The 13,710-nt window shown below is 36.0% G+C and overlaps 1 protein-coding gene across 4 annotated transcripts in view; it reads left to right on the plus strand.

Annotated features, from left to right (window-relative positions):
• LOC101901305 (uncharacterized) overlaps positions 1–13,710 on the plus strand; it is a 105,801-nt gene continuing 92,091 nt past the window's right edge. For 3 of the 4 annotated variants that reach the window (XM_020036361.2, XM_020036362.2, XM_020036363.2), the window contains exons 1-2: positions 1–292; positions 11,183–11,613. The gene's annotated coding sequence lies outside the window, so the exon portion shown is untranslated. The remainder of the gene's footprint in view (positions 293–11,182; positions 11,614–13,710) is intronic. The other variant, XM_011293717.3, reaches the window with a different exon arrangement.

Genomic DNA, 13,710 nt, shown 5'->3' on the forward strand with positions numbered 1-13,710 from the left:
ACTTTCTTGTTTCTTTTACCACACAGCCTGTGCATGGCCATCTAGCCATGTGCTGGGGAGCTCCCCAACAGTTTAGTGCGAACCGTGCTTGAGTTAACAACGTCTTTTACCGAATTGGTAAGTGAACGCGAATTAAACGCTGGCGCAAGCGAGAAAGAAAAGTGAACAGCAAACAAACAAAAACAACAAAAGCAACAGTGTTGTGCAAGAAAAAAAAAACAACAACAACCGGCGGTTTGGTGTGCCTCAACAACAACGGTTATAATTTACACACGACAAGACAAGTGTTTGGGTATGTGTATTGGTGTGCTCCAACATCCATATGTTTTTTGGTATGTGTCGGAGAGTTTGTGTGAAAAGTGAATAATCAACAATTTGTGCAGGCGAATAGTTCGAAATTGATATATGTGTGTGTGTGTGTTCGTCTCTCCGTGATACTCCATATGTGAGGTGTAAAACGCAATATCGCAACAATAGTGCATGAATGACATGCTTGGCTGAGACCATACATACACACATGCTCGGTCGCTTGCTCAAACCATACATCTGTGCACAATTCAAACACATGTACAGTGGAGCTTAACAAAATTGCCTTTAGCCGCTGCTGTTGCTGCTGCCGTTGAGCATTGTTTGTAGAGCTACAAAACATATTTCAAAATGCGATTATAAAAAAAACTTTCTTTTTTGCCTTTTGCTTTGTTTTCCATTACATTTAACTTCACTATTTTTACTATACCATGCAAAAAATACAAAAAATAAACACAAAGTAAAATATTAAAAAAACAACAACAACATAAGAAAATATCATGTGAATGCGAATGTGTATTGAGGGGGTAAAAAGGAAATTGAATTAAATAAGAAAAATATCTCCAGTGTAACTTGAAAAAATAAAAAGAAGAAAACAAAAACACAAAAAGAAATTGAGAAAAGCTAGATGCAATTTAATTTAATACAAGAGAAAAACAAAAAGAAGTAGAGAAAAATCCAAATAAACCAAAGGATGAAAATATGTGCAATATAATTTGAAAAAGCCGCGTGCAGCAGCATAAAAGTGCAAACCCAAACGATTTTTGCAAGTGTATGCAAGTGCAAAGAAACAAATACACACACGCACACATAAATAAATTTTAATTAATTCCAATTAAATCAAGTGTTTAGAAAAGAATTCGCGTGTTCTGTATGCATGAGTGGTGTGTGAAAGATCTGTTTATTTTCTTTTGTGAGTTTGTTTTGTAATGCCAGCGAAAAACTCCATACATAAATTGTTTTTGACCTGCATGCTACACAAGATGGATGGTGAAGATTTTACACAGTAAAGAAACAAAATAATATTCGGATTTCTAAATATTATGGAATTTTTTTTGAATCGTACTGAAAATATCCTATCCAAACATTTCTGAATATTTGGGGATATTTTGCAAATGTTTAAATTTAAGGTAACCTTTTTAAACACCAAATGGTTTGTAATCCTGGATCACATCGATAACTAAGTAAAAATTAACAATTCATATACATTTTTCCAAATATTTTCCCTGTTTGGTTTTACTTTTCTTAAATAATAGGTATCTTACTAACCGATGGCATGAATTAAAAAAGGGTTTATTTCTTCGGCTGGATTTTCGTAAAAAATAAAAGGATATTTACATATTTTGTGGATTAAATGGTACGTTTGCCGATCAGCGGTTTTAGAATACACAGTGGATATAAATCGTCAAATCCATTGCATATACATCACATAAATCCCCATAAAGAATGTTAACCCGGCAAAAAGCTCAAATGTAAACATAGTATTAGATAGGCTTGTACAGGCTGCGGAAAATCAAAAATCATATTAAGAAGTTAAAAAGTATCAGTCTGATCTTCCGACAGATTCCTCTATGGAGGAGGTTCCGAAAGCGTTGTCCATTTCGAATTTGAAATAAGTCTGACATAAATGTTTAAAGGTTCCAGATTTGGCCTATATCGACTACTTCCTATACTTTATACGAGATTTGTAATAATTTTTGTAAAGTTTTGAAATATGCAGAATGAGGTCGCCGATAGACTCCACAATCACACCATGTCTCTGGTTGAGAAGTTAGAAAAGCATCGCTGACTTGATTGACAAATTATGAGAGATATAAATACTGAAAATTGTGACTCTTTGTGGGCGAGGTACCAGAAGGGCGATATCTACCGTTATCACAACAGATCCTGTGTTAGTAGAAATGTTGGAATTTGTCAAGTTTACAAAGATTTTCGCATTTTATGAGAGATAGAATTATTCAAAATTGTAACCCTTTGTGGGTCAGGTACCAGTTGTTCCATTTCCCACCTAACCTAACACTTCTAAAAATTTTTGGATTTGAAAAGTTTGAGTAGTGGTGCGATATTGCCCATACGATGTACCAAGTTTGGATCAAATCGGACACTCCCTTTGAGAGTTATAGTGCGCACCAGCCAGACAGATAGGCGAACACCCTTATGTCCTGAAACGGATTTGGTCCAAAGAGACCTAGGGCCTAAAATTGCAATAACGACTAGGCATGCCTAGTCATTGTAATTTCGACGATCTAGCCATATGATTGGTATTAAAGTATAGGAGCTTTACACCAATAAAAATGATTTTAATCAAATTAACATTTTCGGTTTTAATAGGGGTACACTGGCTCCCATAAAATTACAGATTTTAGGATTTTTAATGGTTTTAGTCGCTGTTTGTAATCTTTGCTCTTGATGGATTTCTATCCAACGAGAATCTACTATATATAGCATTTATAAAACGATTATCCTTAATTATACAACTATGCGCTGCCCAATTGCAACTCTTCGCTGAAGTGACAGTTATGAGACAGTTAGTGATCGCAGTATAAAAAATTCTACCTCAGAGAGTTTTTAGATAGAGTCCAATTTTAAATATCCTTCATAAAGCTATACGAAAATGACACATTTTCAATTTAAATGTCTCCAAATTGTGTTGAATGAGTCATATGAAAAATACAATATTGATACATATTTCAATATTCATTTATTTCAACCGAATCGAGTGATATTTCTCATTTGAGTTTTCAATTGGAAGTAAGTCCCATAGAACGGTATTGCCATACTAATGAGATTTTGAGAGCCTTATACGTATTTTCCAGGCGATCAATACTCAAATAAGTATTACTCCTTATTCTATTTATATGACTTATCAGTGCTTCCGGATTTTACTAATTCATGACTTCCGAATTCAAAGGAAATTTTAATTTTTCATAAATCCAGAAAAAGTCAGTCGATTTGTTCGAGCTTTACACATATCCATATCAGATACGCTGAAAAAGCGATAAATCTTTCTGGTACCACTGACATCTTTCAATCACAACTTCACAACTGCAACAAAGTCAAACGCCACATTTTTCACATTTTTTTTTAAATTTTATTGAATGAAAGCAAAAAATTTCGCATTATTTGGCACGAATTATGACCTTCAAACGGCCAATGAAACCGTCACACGCCATCCGAATTTTGTTCTGCGGTATTTGGCCCATTCCCGGCGAAGGGCTTGCTTGAGGTGATTGACACTTTGGTATTTTTTAGTGCCAACCTAGCATTCCAAAATACTCCAGACACAATAGTCCAACGGATTGGTATCCGTAGATTTTGGTGGCCATTGTGTGCAGGAAATGAAGCGAGGAACCTTATTTTGTAACCATTCTTGGGTGGTGCGTGCTGAGTGCGATGGTGCTGATTCCTGTTGGAATGTCCAAGGCCTGCGGCCAAAATGTTTGCATGCCCAAGGCTTTAAAACACCTTCCAGAATATTTTCGCGATAATATTCGGCATTTATTCTGATGATTAATACGAGCGGAGAGCGACCATCGGCTGTTATGGCGGCCCACACCATCACCATGGATGGCGCTTGAGTTCTGGTGGAAGGTGCACATTTTCAGCTGCCCTCTTTGGCAAGTAAACACGATCATTTTGTTTGTTTACAAACTGCTGCACAACGAATGTTTTCTCATCGGAGAAAACCAAATTCGGCAGTTCACCACTTTCGGCCAAGTATTTAGCTCCTTTGGGTCTATTTTCTTTCTGTTGCGGTGTAAGTTCTTGCATATTTTGGTATTTCAATGGGTTTACCTCGAGCTCATTTTTCAATATTTGGAATGGAATATTGTGATATGTTCAGCTCACGAGCCATTTTTCGGCCATATAGCTTCTTTACTTTTCGAACCATTTCTGATGATGATGATGTTTTCTTCCGTCCACTTCCTTGACGTCGGGCTACGCTACCAGTATCACGGTAACGAGCGATGGTACGAGAAACAAAAGATTGATTCACATTTAAATGCTGGAGTGCTCTTATGATAGCCACTTGTGGTTTTCCAGCCAAATGTGAAGAAATCACACTACCACGCTGGAATTCCATCACGAATAACTTTTTTTTTTGGAAAATTCTCACCAAAATGTTTTTGTACGCTTGTAAACAATATAATGAGCTGCCACTGGAATAATTTTAACGGCTGTCGGAAAAGTGGCTTAGAAATGACAGTAGTCTGAAGTTTGTTGCAGTTTTTTCATCTCACTCTGTATGGAAAATATTGCTCACTCACTACTTTCTAAAATATCGTACATATGTGTTATATAAAACGTATATTATTTAACATAAAATCTGAGGAGAGTGCCCGATACAGTCCAAACTTTCCACAATTGACAATATTGAACTACTCTGATCTTTCCACACAATATGTTAACATTTTGAAGAATAATTATTCTCTTAAATCAGGGAATCAATGACCGATTTTGTTTATATTTCACGTTCCAATCATTTTTGTTTATACAAGAGCAAATGTGAAAATTGAATATATCGGCTCACTTTTTCTAAGTTAAAAATTTTCGAAACATCTCAGATAAATGAGTCGAGTACCCGATATCTTTATCAGATTCAGGTCAGGAGAGAACATGGGAAATATAAGCCTTTTGTTTCTTAAACCTACCTCCCAAAGGTAAAGATTTGGATACTGAGGAGGTGATTCTCTGATGGTTCATATGTTTGTCTGTAATTTAAAGCACTTTTAATCATCGTAATAGGCGAAATTTTCAATACTTATTAATAGAACAGCCTCACCTGACAACGGGATCTTTTATATCAGTTCGACTTCCTAATCCAATCCTATTTGCCTGTTTCTCTTTCTGATTTAGCCAACAATAATTTATTTATGTCACTCCAAGTAACATCCATTATGATGCTTCTTTAGATGGAACCACTTTGTCAAATCCTAGCTCCAATTTTCTTTGCCAAAAATCTCCAGTTACCCATTCCACAATAAATTTATGCTCCATATACTTTCGTTTGTCGCTAATGAACCGCCTTGCTAATTATGTTCGTACGGTCGGATAATCTAGAAATCCAATGATTAATTGGCCAACATCTTTGTTAATGGCACTGCTAATAATTTAGAATTGGAAATCGAAGCAAAAATTCACGGACGTTTTACTCAACGCCAATTTATTGCAAATGATGTTGACCATTTTGAAGGAAAGAAAAAAAAAAAAAAAAAATCGAAAAAGAAACAGAAACAGAATAGTGTGTCCATTAAATAACTCAGTGTTCAACACGGATGTGGACAGGTACACCACATGTCCAGCGATGCTGTACTGTGTGTAACTGCACCACCAGCATGGTCTCCTCTAGAAAAACAAGAATCCAGTGGAAACAGGCAATGACCACAAGTTGTGCCCACCATCAGTGGTGGTTGGCCGCAAACGAAAAAAAACTAGAAATGTTATCTCCGCTCTGCTTTGCCATTTATTTGGATACATAGCCTCAATTTCCACGCACACACACACCAACACCAAGGAAAACAACGAAAAATCCGCTATAACCAGCTTTGGCAAAACTAGATGCTTTACATTGCTCGGTTTCAATATCAAAGTCATGGTGCAAAATGTTTTCCTACTTGTCATACTCACCCCAATCCCAACAAAAAACTTGATCTGAGGCAAATGGATACACTGTTGTCGGCAAATGAGTTTCAATTCTGCAAAGAAAAAACAAAACAACATCAAAAACGAGAATTTATTGATAACACCAAATGATAAATCGGATTCGTGTAACTATTTTTATTTTGGTTGCCATTGTTGTTGTGTTTTCAATTCAATTCTCTACTTCTTTTCTAGCCACAGTACTTTTATCTGTTTCTCTCTGTGGTAATCAAAAATCTCAATCTTTCCACAACCATTCACCATTGTCGACTTGTGTCCAAGATCATGGTAGTACCATTGAAATAATTTAGATTCTTTTTCATCGCTGATGGAGGAACCCCATTTATGTGCCATGCTAATGTTCACTCGTCTCCATCTCTTGTTGTTTTGAATATTTTCAAGGTTACATTTCCCTCCGCTTTCGTTTGTAACCAACTTGTCTCCGTTTCCAGTACTTCGAAGAAGAAATCTAAGAATATAAATCATTAATTTGATAGCCAGTCGGTTTTTTTTGTATGAATATTTTTTTGAGGGTTTATTACCTAATGTCTCTTGAGAAGCTTTTGTTGTTTGCTTTTTAGTGGTTAAATTTCTTAATTCTGTCATTCTGAAGTTCATTGCCAAAGATTATCTAATTTTTTTTAAACTACCTTTGTATAGAATTGCCGGTAGTTTTGTCAGATTAAAGAGATGAATTGTGTTACCTCCTTTGATGAGAACTGATATAGAAACAAGTAAAAAACATTAAGTTCGGCCGGGCCAAACTTTTAATACCCTCCACCTTAGGGTAATGGAAACACTAGAACCAATTATGACCCACAAATACCAATTTTTAGACATATTTGTGGGAAAATGTGGCAAAAATCATCAAAATACCGAATATCGGGAGGTACCGCTATATAGGGCTATACAAAATCGTGGACCTATACATATAATGTTTCGGCGCACGAACAAGGACCCATTATGACCTACAAATACCAATTTTCAGACAAATCCGTGAAAAATGTGGTAAAAATCATCAAAATACCGAATATCGGGAGGTACCGTTATATGGAGACTATACCAAAGCATGGACCGATACATACAATGTTTCGGCGCATGAACTAGTACAAATCCGTGAAAAAATGTGGTAAAAAACATCAAAATACCGAGAAGCGGGATGCACCGTTTTATGGGAACTATACCAAAACGTGGACCGATACAATAAAAATTATTTTGCTAAATTTTGACGTTCTACATCATATAATGTGGGCTGTATCGTGATTTCAACAGACAGACAGACGGACATTGTTAAATCGTCTTCAAACGCCGTCAAACGCGATGATTTTTTATTTTTTTTTTTTAATTTTATTAAATGAAAGCAAATAGCATTAAATTTTACAATAAGTTTAGATTTGTTCGAATTGTTCACCTTTAACACGAATTATGGCCTTCAAACGGCCAATGAAACCGTCACACGCTGCCTGAATGTTGCTCTGCGGTATTTTGGCCCATTCCCGGCGAAGCGCTTGCTTGAGGTGATCGACACTTTGGTATTTTTTAGTGCCAACCTTGCTTTTCAAAATACTCCAGATACAGTAGTCCAACGAATTGGTATCCGGAGATTTTGGCCATTGTGCGCTGGAAATGAAGCGAGGAACCTCATTTTGTAACCATTCTTGGGTAGCACATTCTGTGTGGAATGTCCAAGCTCTGCAGCCGAAATGGTTGCGTGTCCAAGGCTTTAATACACAGAATGTGCAGAATATTTTCGCGATAATATTCGGCATTTATTCTGATGCCACGGTCGATAATTACGAGCGGAGAGCGACCATCGGCTGTCATAGCGACCCATACCATCACCATGGCCGGCGCTTGAGTTCTGATGGCCAACCGAAGGTGCACATTTTCAGCTGACCTCTTTGACAAGTAAACACGATCATTTTGTTTGTTAAGAAACTACTGGACAACTAATGTTTTCTCATCGGAGAAAACCAAATTCAGCAGTTCACCACTTTCGGCCAAACGAAGCAACTCTTTAGCTGTGAGTTCTTGCACTTTTTGGAATTTCACGCTTTCTGGAAAATTCTCACCAAAATGCTTTTGTACGCTTGCAAACAATATAATGAACTGTCATGGAATAATTTTAACAGCTGTCGGACGAGTGGCTTAGATATGACAGCAGTCTAAAGTTGGTTGTAGTTTTTTCATCTCAGCCTGTATGTATGAAGTTTCTTTCGAAATTGTTTGTTTTTTATATTGGAAATATCAGAATGAGTAGAGCAATGTTGTCCATTTTCGTATCTGACATATTGCGATGCATCAAGTGTGGACTTTATCGGGTGCTCTTTTGGTCCAATATGAGATTTTTATGTTTTGTCCAGAACTTCGGAAATTTAATAGGGGTGGTGCCAGTGAGAGCAAATAACTTTTTTAAATTCACAATTAGTGCAATGGAATTTCTAAAGTAATATTTGAAAAAACAAACAGAATAATTTCTCATTCTTTGTCTCCGGAGTATAAGTATATCACACGAAGATATTGTTTTTCGGCGTGTTCTTAAGGGTTTTAAAACGAAAACAACAATTTAGGACCTGTTTGTATATGACGATAAGAAAACAATTAAGAAAAAAACTTTAAAAACTCTTTTGGAATTGGGTTTGTCAGTCGTTCTCACTTTCGTATCGTCATACAGAAGCAGGCCCTTATATATGTGACAAGTATGTTTTTCATAGAAGAACAATTGATTTTCTCGCAGAAGAGTTTGTTGTATACAAATAGAATAAAATTTAGTCCTCTATAGGGAAATAGAGGTTTCTCTTGAACTACCACTTACCATGGGTGAGCTATTTGAATAGTAGTTATAGTTCTTTACATTAGAGCTTTTTGGCGTGTTATCTTCCTTTAACTTCCAGTTTTGCCATGTAATTGAAATATTGAACAGTTTGGATAATTATTTTTCACATTTTTAACTAGTTTCAAAAAAGAGGGAAAAATAAAAGAATAACATATTGCAACCAGTTACAATAAAATATTTTCAAAATCAATGATTGGAAGAAACTTAAATTGCGGGGCGCGAATTAATAATATTAACGAGACTTGCCATGGAATTGAAAGATTGAACACTTAGGATCATAGTTTTGAAAGAACATTCAGGCATTTCATTCATCTTTCGTGCTATTTGACTCATTCTAGAAATGAACAAAAAATATCAAACAAATGAAAACAACTTGTTGCCTATAATTTTGAATAATTCTGACGGGAAGCGGGCATAGCCTCAGAACTGTATTTCTGTAGTTTTACGAAGCTGTTAAACCTCCTTATTGTACCAATTATGAATAATAGCCTCAGGGTTGTATTTCAGTAGTTTTTCGAAAGTGTTGTACTTCCTTACAGGGTGAGATGGAAAAACTGCAACCAACTTCAGACTGCTGTCATTTCTAAGCCTCTCGTCCGACAGCTGTTAAAAATATTATTCCAGTGACAGCTCATTATATTGTTTACAAGCGTACAAAAGCATTTTAGTGAGAATTTTCCAGAAAAAAGTTATTCTTTATATTTGGCTGGAAAACCACAAGCGGCTATCGTTAGAGCACTCCAGCATTTAAATGTGAATAAATCTTTTGTGTCTCGTACCATCGCTCGTTTCGGTGATACTGGTAGCATAGCCTGACGTCAAGGAAGTGGACGGAAGAAAACAATAACATCAGCAGAAATGGTTTGAAAAGTAAATGGTTTGAAAAGTGAGCTGAACATATCACAATATTCCATTCGGCAAATATTGAAAAATAAGTTCGGGGTAAAGCCATTAAAATTCCAGAAAGTGCAAGAACTTACACCACCACGCAAGTGGTGATCTGCCGAATTTGGTTTTCTCCTATGAGAAAATATTCGTTGTCCAGCAGTTTGTAAACAAACAAAATGATCGTGTTTACTTGCCAAAGAGGTCAGCTGAAAATGTGCACCTTCGGTTGGCCACCAGAACTCAAGCGCCGGACATGGTGATGGTGTGGGCCGCCATAACAGCCGATGGTTGCTATCCGCTCGTATTAATCGACAATGAAACCAGAAAAAATGTCGAATATTATCGCGAAAATATTCTGGAGGGAGTATTAAGGCCTTGGGCACGCAAACATTTCGGCCGCAGACCTTGGAAATTCCAACAGCACTCAGCACCATCGCACTCAGCACGTGCCACCCAAGAATAATTACAAAATGAGGTTCTCGCTTCATTTCCAGCTCACAATGGCCACTAAAATCTCCGAATGGACTATAGTGTCTGGAGTATTTTGGAAAGCAAGGTTCGGTCACTTCAAGCAAGCCCTTCGCCGGGAATGGGCCAAAATTTATGATTTTTTGGCAACATTCGGGCAGCGTGTGACGGTTTCATTGGCCGTTTGAAGGCCATAATTCGTGCCAAAGGTGACCGAACAAATTGGTCGAACAAATCTAAACTTATTATAAAATTTGATGCTATTTTCGACATTTTTTGCTTTCATTCAATAAAATTAAAAAAGTAAAAATTATGGCGTTTGACTTTGTTGCAGTTTCTTATTTCACCCTGTATAAGGCAAAAATTTCAAAAAAAAACCTTTTTCGTAATATGTCTACTATTGGCTTCCTAGTTCAAATTATGGAGCGAATTCAAAGTAGGCTATCCTAAATTAGTTTTTGTTTTATATTAAAAGCGGAGCGATGAGTTATGCCTGGCAAAATAGCTTATATCTAATTCATTACGATACAAATTCCTTTACATAAAAAAACGAATTGCAGTTAGACAATGCAGCCAAGAATGCAAGAACCTAACCAGTTACAACTGGTCAATCAACCAGCCAAGCGGTTAGAGTGGGCAAGTGAAAAAAATTCAAATATTCCAAAAAATATGTTGGCGTGCCATTTTCCTAAATACCTCTGACTCTGACTTAGCCAACACACTCACACAGACACAAACGGCCAAACACCAACTGGAGTTGGTGACTGACAAGAACCAAACAAGTTAAACGGCATTACAAAACAGGTCAACAAAAATAAATTTAGTACATTCTAATTCTGACACCCAAGAAAAAAAGTGATTTTATTTCTATAAAGAAAACCTTGCAAACTGTGTCAAAATATTTATTTTTTTTTGTAAATTCTTATTTGTGAAAACTAAGGCAAAAGGCAAATATTAAACTCTATGGAACATATCAATCAATATTGGAGGTGATGTGGTGTAACAGAAGAAAATTTACGTTATCAACGTTTTTCATTTTTGTAGATTAGCAGTCAAAAATAGTGGTGAACAAGAGTAAAAAAAACAAAACAAAAACAACAAATATTTAAAAAAGAGAGAAAGAAAAAATAAGTGATAATTACATTCTATCCAGCTGCAGCAAAAACAACAAACAAATAAACAACATTTAAGAAAACAAATCGTAAACTAAGCTAACGATCATCCATCCGTCCGTCCATCCATCCATCCGACCAGCCATCCAACTTTTCTTAGCAACCACGTTGAGTGCTGGCGGAGTTTGGCAAATTCATCTTCATCACCAAAAGCTAAAAAGAGACCTGTTCATATTCTTCCATTACATTCTGTTGCTGTCGCTGCTTCTCTTCTTCTTCTTCGTCTTCTGTTTCACTTGTTGTTGTGTATGCGGATTAAGGTGAATTCCAAGCTAATGTGGACCAACGATGCTGTAGTCTAAGGTATGTACATTTATTGCCAACAACGATAACTTGGCTAAAAAGCAAACATGAAAAATAAATGGCTAAATAAACGTAGGCAGCAAAGATGAGGAACGGGCGTTTTTACTTTTTTGTCTGTTCGTTGTTGTTATTTTTGCTGTGCGAGAAAGTTGCTTAAATACTTTCCTTGTTGTTGCAGCATCAGGTTATTGGGAATGCGAAATTTTGAATGTGATTTTGTTTTTGTTCATTTTCGCTCAACTTCATAAAACTTAGTTTTTGGATATGAAATAAAAAATAAAAAAAAAAAACGCATTTCTGCTCATACATTGCAGCACGCCTTTATGGGTGTTCACATTGTGGAAGGTTCATTGCCAAAATGTAAAACAGGATTTGGGAAAGTTTATTTTGTGTGGCACTGGTATTAGGCAAGGGAAAAATGCAATTTCATCAGTTTCAATCCAAATGATTGTCATTAATCAGGGCTTGAAGCGAGTTTGAGTTTTTTTCTGTTGATTGGGAGTAGCAATAAATAATGTTCATAACATATATCAGTGTATGTTTCAGATTATTATTTGGTTTAATATAATGTAATAAATTAAAAGCTAGCCACAAAATCATAGCTGAAACTTCCAGCCATGCATGTGCACATGTTGGCTAATAAATATTTCACCTGTATTTGGTGTACTATGTTGCGTATGCCCACTGTCGTAAAGTATACGTGTGAAAGGTTTTGTTGAGCCTCCAACTATATATATTTACAATTTTAGATATAAACAAGTAAACAAAGGCTACAGTCGAGCGGGGCCGACCGTTGAATACCCTACAACACTACAATAAACGATACAGTTTATATAGGCGAGATACTCGAAAGAATTCCACAAGATATTGTGACAAATAATAAAAGAAAACCATCAGGTTTCGTTCTTTAATTTTCGAATAATAGCAACTTAAACTAATTTGCTCATTTCCAATTTATTGGTTGGATGTTGCACTTAAATGGTCTTCCTAGATCTCGAACCAATATTTCCCAAAGACCTATAATCTCTCAGAAGTGGCAAAAGATTAACATTTATTATTGGTTTTTGACTGAACACATCTATATGAGATACAGCCATTTGACTATATTCTTCAACGAAATCAGCGTTAACGAAATAGTGAGAAGTGCGTCTTTCCTGTATTTGTGAATTCTCCAAAAAGTCACTGGAATGGACATTTTCGTATTTTGTCTACAAAAGTTGGCAAACTCCTTTACACATTGAATATTTTTGGATGGCCATCCAAAACTGCTTGGCTTTTGCAATGTCCGGTAACCCCCATTCAACTGTGCCTAAGGATCGGGCAATAATTACGACCTGCTGACAATTTTGCAGTTTTTTGGTCCATTTCAACCCCTAAATATATGGCGATCATCTCCAAAAATAGTAGGCTTCTATTCTGACCCTCATCTTATCCCCATGCAAAATTTCGTAAAGATCGGGCCATAAATGCGATCTGTATATGATATCCTGATATCCTAATTACTTAGTTTTGTTAGCTGTAGAAATATTACCAAATGTTTAATTCAAAATGAAAATATACCAAAAATATGACAAAATTGAAAAAATATGAGAAAATTTTACAAAATCAATATTTTCATCTTTAGAGAGATATTTTTATGCGATTTTTTTAGACCTTTTTTCTTTCCTGCCAAGAGGCCATTCTGAATTAATGAGAACTGTCGAAATCAGTTCAGCCGTTCTCGACATAAAATAGATCTTTCAAGCATATCTTCTTTGATAGACATATATATCGCACATATTTTGCTATATATTCGATTTGTTGGATCTCAACATCAATGTAAAGATCAGAAGTAACCTTTTCATGGCTTTGTGATTTCGCCGGGATTTAAAATATTCGCGGTTTAATGAAAAATTTTGAATTTTTTCAACAAAAAAGAAATGGTCTATTTTAGCCGCTAAATATTATCCGATGACCACCCAAATTGGTAGGCTTCTTCCCCGCCCTAAACTCTAGCTACATGCGAAATTCCGCGTCGATTGGTCTATAATTGCGACCTGTATAGCTACTGCAAAATCCGAAATTTTTTCAGTATTTGGTCCATTTCAACCCCTAAAC

Source organism: Musca domestica, unplaced genomic scaffold (genome assembly GCF_030504385.1).
Source record: "Musca domestica strain aabys unplaced genomic scaffold, Musca_domestica.polishedcontigs.V.1.1 17, whole genome shotgun sequence".
Classification (NCBI taxonomy): Eukaryota; Metazoa; Arthropoda; class Insecta; order Diptera; family Muscidae; genus Musca; species Musca domestica.